The sequence below is a fragment of the Toxotes jaculatrix genome, chromosome 15 (assembly GCF_017976425.1).
Source record: "Toxotes jaculatrix isolate fToxJac2 chromosome 15, fToxJac2.pri, whole genome shotgun sequence".
Classification (NCBI taxonomy): domain Eukaryota; kingdom Metazoa; phylum Chordata; class Actinopteri; family Toxotidae; genus Toxotes; species Toxotes jaculatrix.
Genome location: NC_054408.1, coordinates 9746188 through 9756964, shown reverse-complemented (window position 1 = coordinate 9756964; position 10777 = coordinate 9746188).

The following is a 10777-nucleotide window of genomic DNA, read 5'->3' as shown; positions in this document are numbered from 1 at the left end:
TATGTAGCTATAAAAGTAGTGTTTTATATTTTGCTGTCAGTTGTTAATGTTTATCTGTGTTAATGACGCAATCGCCTTGTGGACTAAGTGCCTGCAACTAAATACTGTGTTAATATTTGTCCACTGTTGGTTTGTCTCTTTCATTATGGGGCATCATAATCACAGGCATGGACATAGAATTTAAACAAACTGAAAATGAAAATTGTCCTCAAGAGTTAGGAATTTCCCCCAGATGGGAACTGATAACGTAGGAGGTTATCTGTTCTACATGGGTCGCAGGAAAAAAGACGTACAAACTGTTTACAGTTCATTCAGTTGATGTCTTGTGTTGTGGTTGTAAACTGTAATGCTAGCCACCTATGTCGATTTTAGTTTTTAGAGACAAATTTTTCTGTGTGTGCTGCAATGTTTTTGTTGTGTCCTTGCAGCTGAACACAGCCGTGACTTGACACTCTGAATTGCGTTTCTTTCTCATATTAGGGTCTCTTGTTTGAGGGTAGTAAATTAGCACAAAAGCTGATAAGTACCCAGCGCTTTGAGAAGAACATCTGGAAAGAAATATGAGCTATTTTAAGAGACTATTTCACAGCTCCTACGTTATTATATTTCTGATATCATATAAGAAAAACTCCATAAACTCCCCTGAGTACAACAGAAAGAACAAAATGGAAAAAATTGAATACATTTTGGTGAAGTCGCTAGTAGACTGAATTATTAATGAGTTGTTTAAGGATATATTCCAGTGTAATACTTTAGATGAAATTATTTCGATTTTATTATGGTCACTGAAAATATCAGCCTAACTTACCACTCTAAAACTATGGGCCTCAAGGGTAAAAGCTTATTTATGACACTGCACTCAAGCCAACCTGAACTGTGCAAAGATTAAGGTTCTTTTTTTTTTCCAAGAATACAGCTTTTAACCAAATAATTTACATGATTAACTTTATTCACGCTATTGTGTTTAGCTGAGTAATAGTCTTGGATGGGTAATTGCTAATCTGTTGCATTAGAGTAAATGAAAAAACTACTGTGATTTTGTTTTTGTGCTAAGTATGTAGTGCTTGGTGAAGACAAAACCTATTTATTATTATAGTATACTAAGCAGCTCATTTGACTCATAATAACATAATTTATGATCCGAATACAAGGATCACGCTGAGGCTAAAACAAAGAGTCACATGTACGCTAATTCAGTTGTACAGTACCTGTTACTAATATTATTTTTATTACAATATACGTGCTGTGTGATGATATTGAAAAAGTGATTTTCCTGAATTAGTTCACTGCAGCCTTACAGTAAGTTTCAAAAGAGTTAACAAGTTCAGTGAGTTGTTGTCCCTGTTGAGCTCACCTGCAAGCTACAGAATGGCAGCCAGGTTTCAGAGGTCTCTGTTTGTCAGGCCCTGTCTAGCATGCCTGACTCCGGCTCCCCGACTCACCTCGCAGTAATTGTGTTACAGCCTCAACCCTGCCAGGCTGAGAGGGTGAGCATATCTCACTGAGTGCACCAATGCACAATGCTGTCAGGCTCACAACTAATAGATGTATGACCTGCACTTGTGAGCAGCATTTTTTTTTTTTTTTTGAAGATTCTACATCAGCCTGAAGCTTTAGTCGTTTATTGTGTACACTCTTCCATTTGTGTATAAAATATAAATCACACTGATATATTACTGCAGGAAACTACACAACAGTAAGGCAGAGAATTTTATTGGCCGGAACCTCAGCCTGTGTTATGGAAAATCTATCAAGTGACAAATCTGGTGACATACCTACACCAGGACAAGAAAATCTTACACTTTTGTGCTAATCAATTATTATCTGCTGCTCTTGCACCTATATTTCTATTACAGTGACACAACCTTACATTCACACATGTCTAGTGTGGAGAGGAAGACAAAGCCCCATTATCTTTAAAACACAAGAGGCACACACTCATCTGCTGTCTCTGGGCTTGATGGCCTCTGTGCTGATTAAAGCACAGGGATCAGGCCTCTTGTATGTAAGGCTTTGATCTTAAATATACACATATAACCAAAGTGAGATCATGGCAGATAGACTTTTTTAAATTTAAATTCCTGCTCTCTAGGTCCATTGTTAAATTGTGGAAAAGCTGTTTTGTTTGTTTTTTTTAACTGTGGATGAAGTTCTCCCGCAGTAAAGAGCAGAGAGGAGGTATGTAATGCTTGTAGCTTTTCCTTGATAGAAGAATACTATAACACAGCTGTCTGCTGTTGTTGTTGTTTATGAGTGACGCTTTTTTTTCTGGAAAGCTGTAAGAGGCTGATTTCCCTGTGGTGTCACAGAGGCCGTTTGACGTTATGACTTGCTCCCCACCCCACCTCATCCAGTCGCTACAAACACACACACCAAGTACTCTGCTAAAAATTGGTTATTATGCACTTTCACACAACCAATTACAGGCTGATGCCAGAAATTAGTTCATTTCCTTCTTCACTCAAACTAATACTGGCAATGAAAATGAAAATACCTTTGATGACAGATTCTCAGTAGATAGTGGTTGGATGTCTAATTAGCATATTCCACTTAAGCAGTATAGATAAATGTCAGTGTGAACAGAAGTGCTAAAAGTTACTGTAAATGTGAACTGCAGTCCTCTGTTTAAAAATGGTACTTTCGTGATCATATTCATGAGCTGCATATTATATGTATCATGTATTCCTCGCCTAAAAATGGTAATGGCATTAAAATCACACATACAGGGAAGTCCTATATCAGGGAAACTGATTTGGTTAAGGGTATAATATGTTCAGATGTATATTTAAATGTCAGCTAAAGACAACTAAAAAGAGACAGCTTGCATAGAAATATCCATCCTGCGCAATATCTGCAGCTAGTGTTACTCAAGGCTCTGTGAGTGTAAAGCTGCACTAATCAATATTTTTTTATATTACCAATAGATCAGATTACTATGTGTAACGTGAAAGGGGTCAGTGACAAACCCACTGAGAATTAGCACCCATCTCTGCAGTACAATGCAGCTCCACAGAGACTTATCGCATATTTTGGATCAGTGTTTAGGTTTTCTGATGCACATCTCCCAGGTTGGTGGAGACCAAAACAGAGGTATGAGAAGAGTGAATACTGGACTCAAATTCATCAAGAAGCAAGAAATATTACTCCAAATAATTGCTAATATTGCTTCAGTGTAAACAGGCAACTATTTGCTAACTTCTCACTAAGCAGAAATATATCTGAGATATCTCAAAATCTAGACAAATAAAACTTTAACTATTTGCACGGCTAGATAAGACCAGGTATAACTGAGAAAATGTGTCTTTTTAATAGCTCATCCAAATTATTAACACTGTCTATAAATACTGAGCATGTCAATCTTTCAGAAAGTTAAGATAAATGATTGGATTCTTGTACAAATCTTCTAAGTTAAATGTCAGTTTTTATAATTAATGCTATACAGTGTGAATATATGAAAAATACAATAAAAAAAGAGAGGTAGAAGTGTCCACCACATATTGTGCACACTATTGACTGATCACTATCAGGGACTCTTCTCACATTCACACAAGTAATCATGTTCGGTCAAGACAAAGAGGTGGTCTATATAAAATGACAAGCTGTCACTCCTTCCCTGGATTATTATACACCTGCTGCTGGTTAAAATACCTTCTCCTCTCCAGACTATACAAAGCTGTTACTGGTTGTGTTGATTAATTTCTTCTGCTTCCACCCTCACCTCCCCCCTGTTCTAACTCTAACTTATTTCAATGCTTGACGATTATATCTCTTACCTTTAGCATAATGTGTGCCCATATCTCAGAGAAACGTCTGTATGCTTCTTGGAGGTTTTACTGGTTTCTCTGCTGAAACTCTTATCGCTGCTCGGATTGCAGAGCACCCTCATGAGCAGAACCCTTTCCTCCAAATAAAAGTGTAACCATTTGTTACATTACACAAGTGTCATTGACAAAAAGTGCAGCTGTGTCCTGGGGGAGTGCTGCTGGTGAATGATAAGGACACTGTCCACAGGTGTTGCAGAGGGTCTCTGGGACATAGGGGGTTGGCAGTTTGAGCAGGGTCATAATTGTTTAATGTGAGCAAAGCTGATATTTGAGGATCAAATTTGCCTGCCTGGGTAGCACTGCCAGGGGCATTCATGACAAATCTGTTCAGGAGTAGTAAGATGACAAAAAAAAAAAAAGTTGGTTATCTGAATGGCAAATAAAACTCCCCTCCTGAATGTCCTGGCAGTGTGAGAGTGTGTTTAATATTTGGCATTGCAAATGATTAGTGTTACTTTCAGCTTACCATTATATGAGCAGGTATTTGAAGAGTATAGTAGTTTTAAAGATTTATATTACAGAAATATTAAGAAAGATTAGTATTTTATTATTTTGTTTCCCAACTACATTGTGATGGCAAACATTGCTGCTGCCAGGATTATGTGTAGAGTGAACAAAGTGCTACATTTGTGTACCACCACATAGACACACAGGGGTGATCAGTGTGGATAGACGGCATACAAAGCACAGGCCTGTGACTCCAGAGACCGGACATCACATCCAGACTCCTGTCTATTTTTAGGTTTAGGTAATAAAAGCACTTTAAATAAAGTTAGGAAAGACTGTGATTGGAGTGAAATGTTAATAAGCACAGTGACTTGTTTCTCAAGTCACTGTCGACATTTTCCATATTAAACCAGACAATGATTTATCCCTAACCTTAACTGGGTGCTGCCAGTGTCTAAATATAACCATGTAAAAGTTTATTAATGCTGTAGACGTGAGATGTAACCCCGTTGGCAGTGAGTTTCAATCACATCTTAACTGTGGTAAATTTGTTGTATAGAAACATGATTTTTAGGAGACAGAGTTGTGTGAGCAAAATATAAAATAACATTAAAAAGCACTAAAGCTAAGTTTGATACAGGGTTTCTCTACAATAGGGCCCAAACACTAACTATTAATGTAGGATCTGTCTTTGTTGATTTTACTTTTGTAGTGGAAATTCACAACAAACTACCAAAGCTGATTAGTAAATTTGGGGCTTTTGGGGTCCCTGGAGGTCTGGAGCCCCGGGATAGTAGCCAGCTCTGTCCTTTTAATTACTTGTACACATTTGCTTATAAAATGAGGAGCTCGTTTCTGGCACAACAAAGGTTTTATTGTCCCTTGAAAGAAAAAAAGAAAAGGAAAAAAACCCAGTGTAGCCTTTTAAAGGCTGTCACACGAATCTTTGCTGTTGAGTCATCAAGATGAACTAAACTGGCAGTTCTCAAGCACATATGCATCAAGAGTCAGTGTAAGTCTTTTATTATAGTCTTTAGGGTTGTAGTATAATGAAAATATATTAGTAATTTCAGCCTTCATATCAATATGATCCATGTGGACTGCAGAAATCATATTGTGTAACATAATGATGAGGATTAAAAACTGTGTCGTTTCAAAGCTAAGTATCTGGGTATTGTTTCATTAGTGTTGTTGTTTACCGTCTCTGGGGCAGATCTTGGATTAGTGCAGCCATCTTGCCTTGAATGTCAGCGACGATATGTGGAGACACAAAAGCCTTCTTGAGCAAGAGGCAAATCTAAATTGTATCTGCTCTACATGTGTGCACATACCTGCTCACCTGTAACATTGTTAATATAGAAATATTATTCTGAATTGTACTGAAATCAGGTGTTAACAGTATGAAATTAGATATTCTCTTGTATATTTACTTAGTGATGTTCTGTAAAGGAAAGAGCTGATCTTGTGCTTCAATGACATACAGTATAGTACTGTGCCATGTTTCTAAGCAGCTTGTCCAGGCCGTAGGCTCATACGGGATGAATGGGGATGAACGGTTTGAGAAGCATAGAAGGACACATTTAGATTTACTCGAATGGTCACAGTTGACAGGCCACCATTGCCTTAAGTATGTTTTGAGTGTACAGTATCTGTTTGTGTACGTGTGTGTGCGTGTGTGTATGTATGTCCCCTCATACATTAACTGAGTAAATACATGAGTCACTTGTGTTTGAGGAGATGAAAGCATTTGGCAGTGTTCTTTCTCCATCCATGAAAAAGAATATGGGCAATGGCAAGCACTCTTGATACTGACATGTTCAGGGTTGGATTGACATTGTGAAATGTCTCTGTGTAAATGGTAATGAAACAGGGCTTACTGCAACTGTTGTACTTTCTGAAGCAGTGAGAACTTTGAGAAAACATTCTGTGAAAAATGTTCAATGTGATTTCCTCGGCTGCTTTCCACATGTCTTGACAAGTACATTTGTGCTGCTATGACGCTGTGAAGCCTTAGGTGTTTACTTGTGGTCTGGAATGTGCAGTTTTCCGTTCTGGTTTATGCTCTGGATGGAGGAAGTTCAACAGGTCTACCTCCCGTCTGACAGCGCAGATTCATTGCTATTATGATTGTTGTCACAGCGACTATTCATTGCTTCTCACTTGGCAGACAAGAGAGATGTGCTACCTCTTAGCACAAATATCATCTGGTTAGCATTTATATATTCAGTGAATGAAAAGTGTGTGTGTGCGTCTGTGTGTCGGAGAAAGAGCCAGAATCATAAAGTATAGGCAGATTTTGTGAATTACAAAATGAATGATCCTAATGTCTGACAGATGCACATTTTGTTTTCCTGTTTATCTCTCTCTCTGTCTCTCACACACACACACTTTTGCTTTTTTTGTGTAATGTTATAGTGTTTAATTCTAATAAAGTCTCTATGTCAAAGTGTACCAAATCTCCTCATTTAGTCTTTGTATGACTTTGAAATTCTACTGAAATAAAAGTGAATATTTTATTTTATATTTTATATTTTTGTGCACTTTAGATGCTTTTTGTGAATTTGAGACAACTTTACTGACCATTTTCACACAGCCAGGCTTAGCAGCCCTTCTGTGCACTTTGAGCTTTCATCTTTAAGTATGAGACAACGCTGAAATATGAGAAGGTAAAGTGCACAGACGTTGCCACTGACCCGTTCTCTTGCTTACTTGGTAGTTCTGCTTAAAGTGGTCCTAATGGAATCAAAAGGAAACTAAATGTTGGCATATAGCTGCCCTTTACATAACTCCAGTACTGCCTCTCAAAACATTAGCAGCACATGTACAATGTAAATATATCTGTATTGCATACTTTAAAGTCATCACTTGGCTTTAATGGACAATAAAACATACAAAAAACCTCAACATGAGGATTCCATCACCACAGTAATGAAAGACTTCAACGAACGACAGCTGAGCAGAGATATGCTGACTTAGCACTGTTAGCTTGATCTTCAAAACCCAATTCCCTTCCAGTTATGGACTGCTACCACCTGACAGCATTTTAATTGTAATAAATGACAGTGTGTGAGAAGGGATGACCAACGCAAATGGAAAGTAATTTAGACGCTAAGGTTCTGCTTAATGGATGACTATTGATTAAGGGAGCACTTGTGATCAATGCTGTGGCTTGGATGAGGATTAGCACTGCATGCTAATTCATGAATGGACGAGCACTCATTCCAAAAGATTCAATGTGGAGTTAGAGGGATTTCATCATTTCTACCTGTGAATAATGACAAAAATTCTTTTTGTCATTGTCATCTTGTCATTGTGCATGCAGATTGTTCTGGAGAGAGCTGCATTTAACTGTATTGCTTTGTTGCATCAGCAGATATTGGACGTCCTGCCATGCGTGACCTCTTGCATCAACAATACACAAAAATGGAAAGTCAAAACAAAGCAATGATCTGGCTTTGCTTGGCGCAGATGGGTTTTCACGCCAGTGTGAGTCATGTTTCATGTGTAAATGATCTCTCCTGAGTGTGAGCTTTTACTAGTGTGGGAAAAAAAACGTGAAATGCAGACATCCATGATTTGGGTCTGAGATGTACTGGTTCTCAAGAGATGAGGGCTCTCTCAGACCTAGATGCAGCCAAATATTGTAAGATGTGGACATCCCTACCCACTTAGTTCCAGTGAATAGCAATGTTAATGCTATGGCATGCTATGGGTGTGTAGTGTGCTTCAGTCTTTAGGGCTGCAGTTTAAGGCTTTCTCCTGTTACAACATGACATCGACATCTAGAACTAAGTAGGGTGGTCCAGCTAAAAGGTTCATTTTGGCTCAATTTTTGCCACACCACAGTTCAATCTTATTGAAAAATAGCGCAATGCAGTAGGGAAATATGTGCAAGGTAGAAACCTTTGTAGCATGCTGTTTGTAGCATTTCGCTTATTTGACTGTTGACCTTATAAGCATTCAGAGTACTGAACACTGTGTCCTTGGTTTAGATTTTATTAGTTGTCCTGTGGCAACACAATCACACCAACACAGACCCTTGCGATGTTTGTTAAGAGGCAGTCTAAATGAGGTCTTTATTCATTCATCTTCTGTACCGCTTGATCCGTCAGGGTCGTTGGGGGGCTGGAGCCTATCCCAGCTGACTATGGGCAAGAGGCAGGGTACACCCTGGACTGGTCACCAGTTTGTTTAGTAATTTACATGTAGAAAATGTTATTCAATGTGATAGGGGTTGATGAGCAACCATGTACCTTTCGTGACCCTGTGTGTCACAGGGGGTATGTCATGGGATGAAAATAATCACCCCCCCCCCCCCTAACCTTTCTTGTCCTCTCAGCATTTTGCATAGTATGAACTTAACAAGGATTCTGCCTTTGCGTCTACTCACTGTGTGTTCTAGGACATTACTGGATGTAGAAGCCTATAAGAACTTGAACTTGCATAGCCTGAAAAAATTACACCTCTTAGCTGTTGCCTATTATATAAAAGCCTGCTTTAAAGTGTAGGTTTGATTTGTGCTAGAAACATGGATCTACGGATGACAATGTTGGTCTGTCAGTCAACCCACCACACTGAAATAGCTCATCAACTATTTGATGAATTTTCCTCTTGTACCACCATCAGGTCAAGATTTATTTGTCCACTTTCTGCTGTTCTAATGCTGTGTTAATACACAGGGATGGCATTGTGGTGGTATTTAAATTAACTTATTACTTAGCACATATATCTTTATCTGATATATTCTGTATTCATTTTGCTCTCATCCACTTGGCTTGGATCTCACAGTCATTCTGACATGATCACAGTCCAACACCCACAGGCTTTCATCAGTACCTCTGCAACATATGTATAAATAATCATAAGACAGTTGCTGCTAATTCTGAGGATTGATGCATCTTTGTTACCATATAAGCTGTGAATTTCCCCTAGGGGATGAATAAAGTATCTATCTATCTATCTATCTATCTATCTATCTATCTATCTATCTATCTATCTATCTATCTATCTATCTATCTATCTATCTATCTATCTATCTATCCCTCTATAGCTGTGAAGGAACATCACAGAATGAGGTTAGGAATTTATGTTAGGAAAATGTCAGCACTCTTGTGCACAGAACCAAAGCCAATAAAACAAGCAGTGGAAGAAAAGAAAAAGGCCCTCTTCTTCCTACTGTGAAGTGACATTTTTGTTCAAGAACCACTTGAGATCATTGTTTTGATACGTTGTTGGGACTTTGTGCCCCTGGGAACTCCCCCTAACTCCTAACTGCTTTGTGAGGTACTACGATTAATGACTCATTTCGTGCGTGATCTCATTATCTACATGACTGACCCTCGGTTGACATAATGCTATTCAGCAAATTTATGTTGCAAATATGAATGTATTTTTATGAGAAGGAATGAAAGGAATTTACAGTACATATATAAAAATAATAACATGGCATATAAAAGGCCATCAGTGACAATTTCTTTTTAGTCCATGAAAAAAGCGAATGCATTATATCCATGCTGCTGCTGTAGTATTGATATTGGCTACCAACACAACTCCGATACTGATACTGAACTGAGAGACAAACATGCAGGCAGGTAGTCATGCTGATGGAAAGACACTAACAGGCAGGCATGTAGAAACACAATAATACAGAGCAACATAATGACTCACATCACTTTTACACAGCAGCCTGCAGTTTAAGGAGGTAAGCACAACAAGACCCCCCAGAAAACAAATAAGAAAGACAAAGCATTTGAGGGACTCTTTCTTTCAATAGACTTGTTTTTGAATGGAACATTTCATTAGTCAATTTAGTAACTTAGCAACTAACTCTGGGATAAAAAAGGGAAATGACATCTCGTTTGTGTCATGGCGGTGGGATGCAGGCCTCTCGCCAGATATAGAGCATTATATGGCAGCTTTGACAAATACTCGCACATGTGCATTACGTCAAAGTGAATGCACATCACTGTTAAATGTATATAATCAATGTATGTATAAATGTATAAAATCAGTGCCTGCTTGCCTGCACACATGCGCTTGTAGATAGATAAATAGACAGACAGACAGGCACCCAGAAAGACAGACAGATAGATGCAAGCTTCTTCATCCATATTTGGACTTGGGCAGCACAACTGTGTGTTTTCCCCTCTTGAAGTAGGAAGGCAGTCTGTTCAAAATGAACAGCCAAGTATTTTTTTACTGATATATATTTTTTTCGGGTTTGGACACCAAAACAGCTCTCGCCTTCTCAAACCTACTCTCCATTTATATGTTACTTTACTATGTCTCTGCTGAGACTCTTTCATGTAACTGATTCTTGCAGCCAGAGGATTTTGGAGAGACTTGGTGCTTCAATAAAGTTAACAACTTTCAGTGCCTGATAACATTAATTATTGTTTTCCCCTTTGATTTAAATATTTTCATTGCCTCCTGCTCCCGTCGTGATACATCACAAGTTGGAAGAGTTTTATTATACTGTACAACACACGCAGCATCAACACAACTGT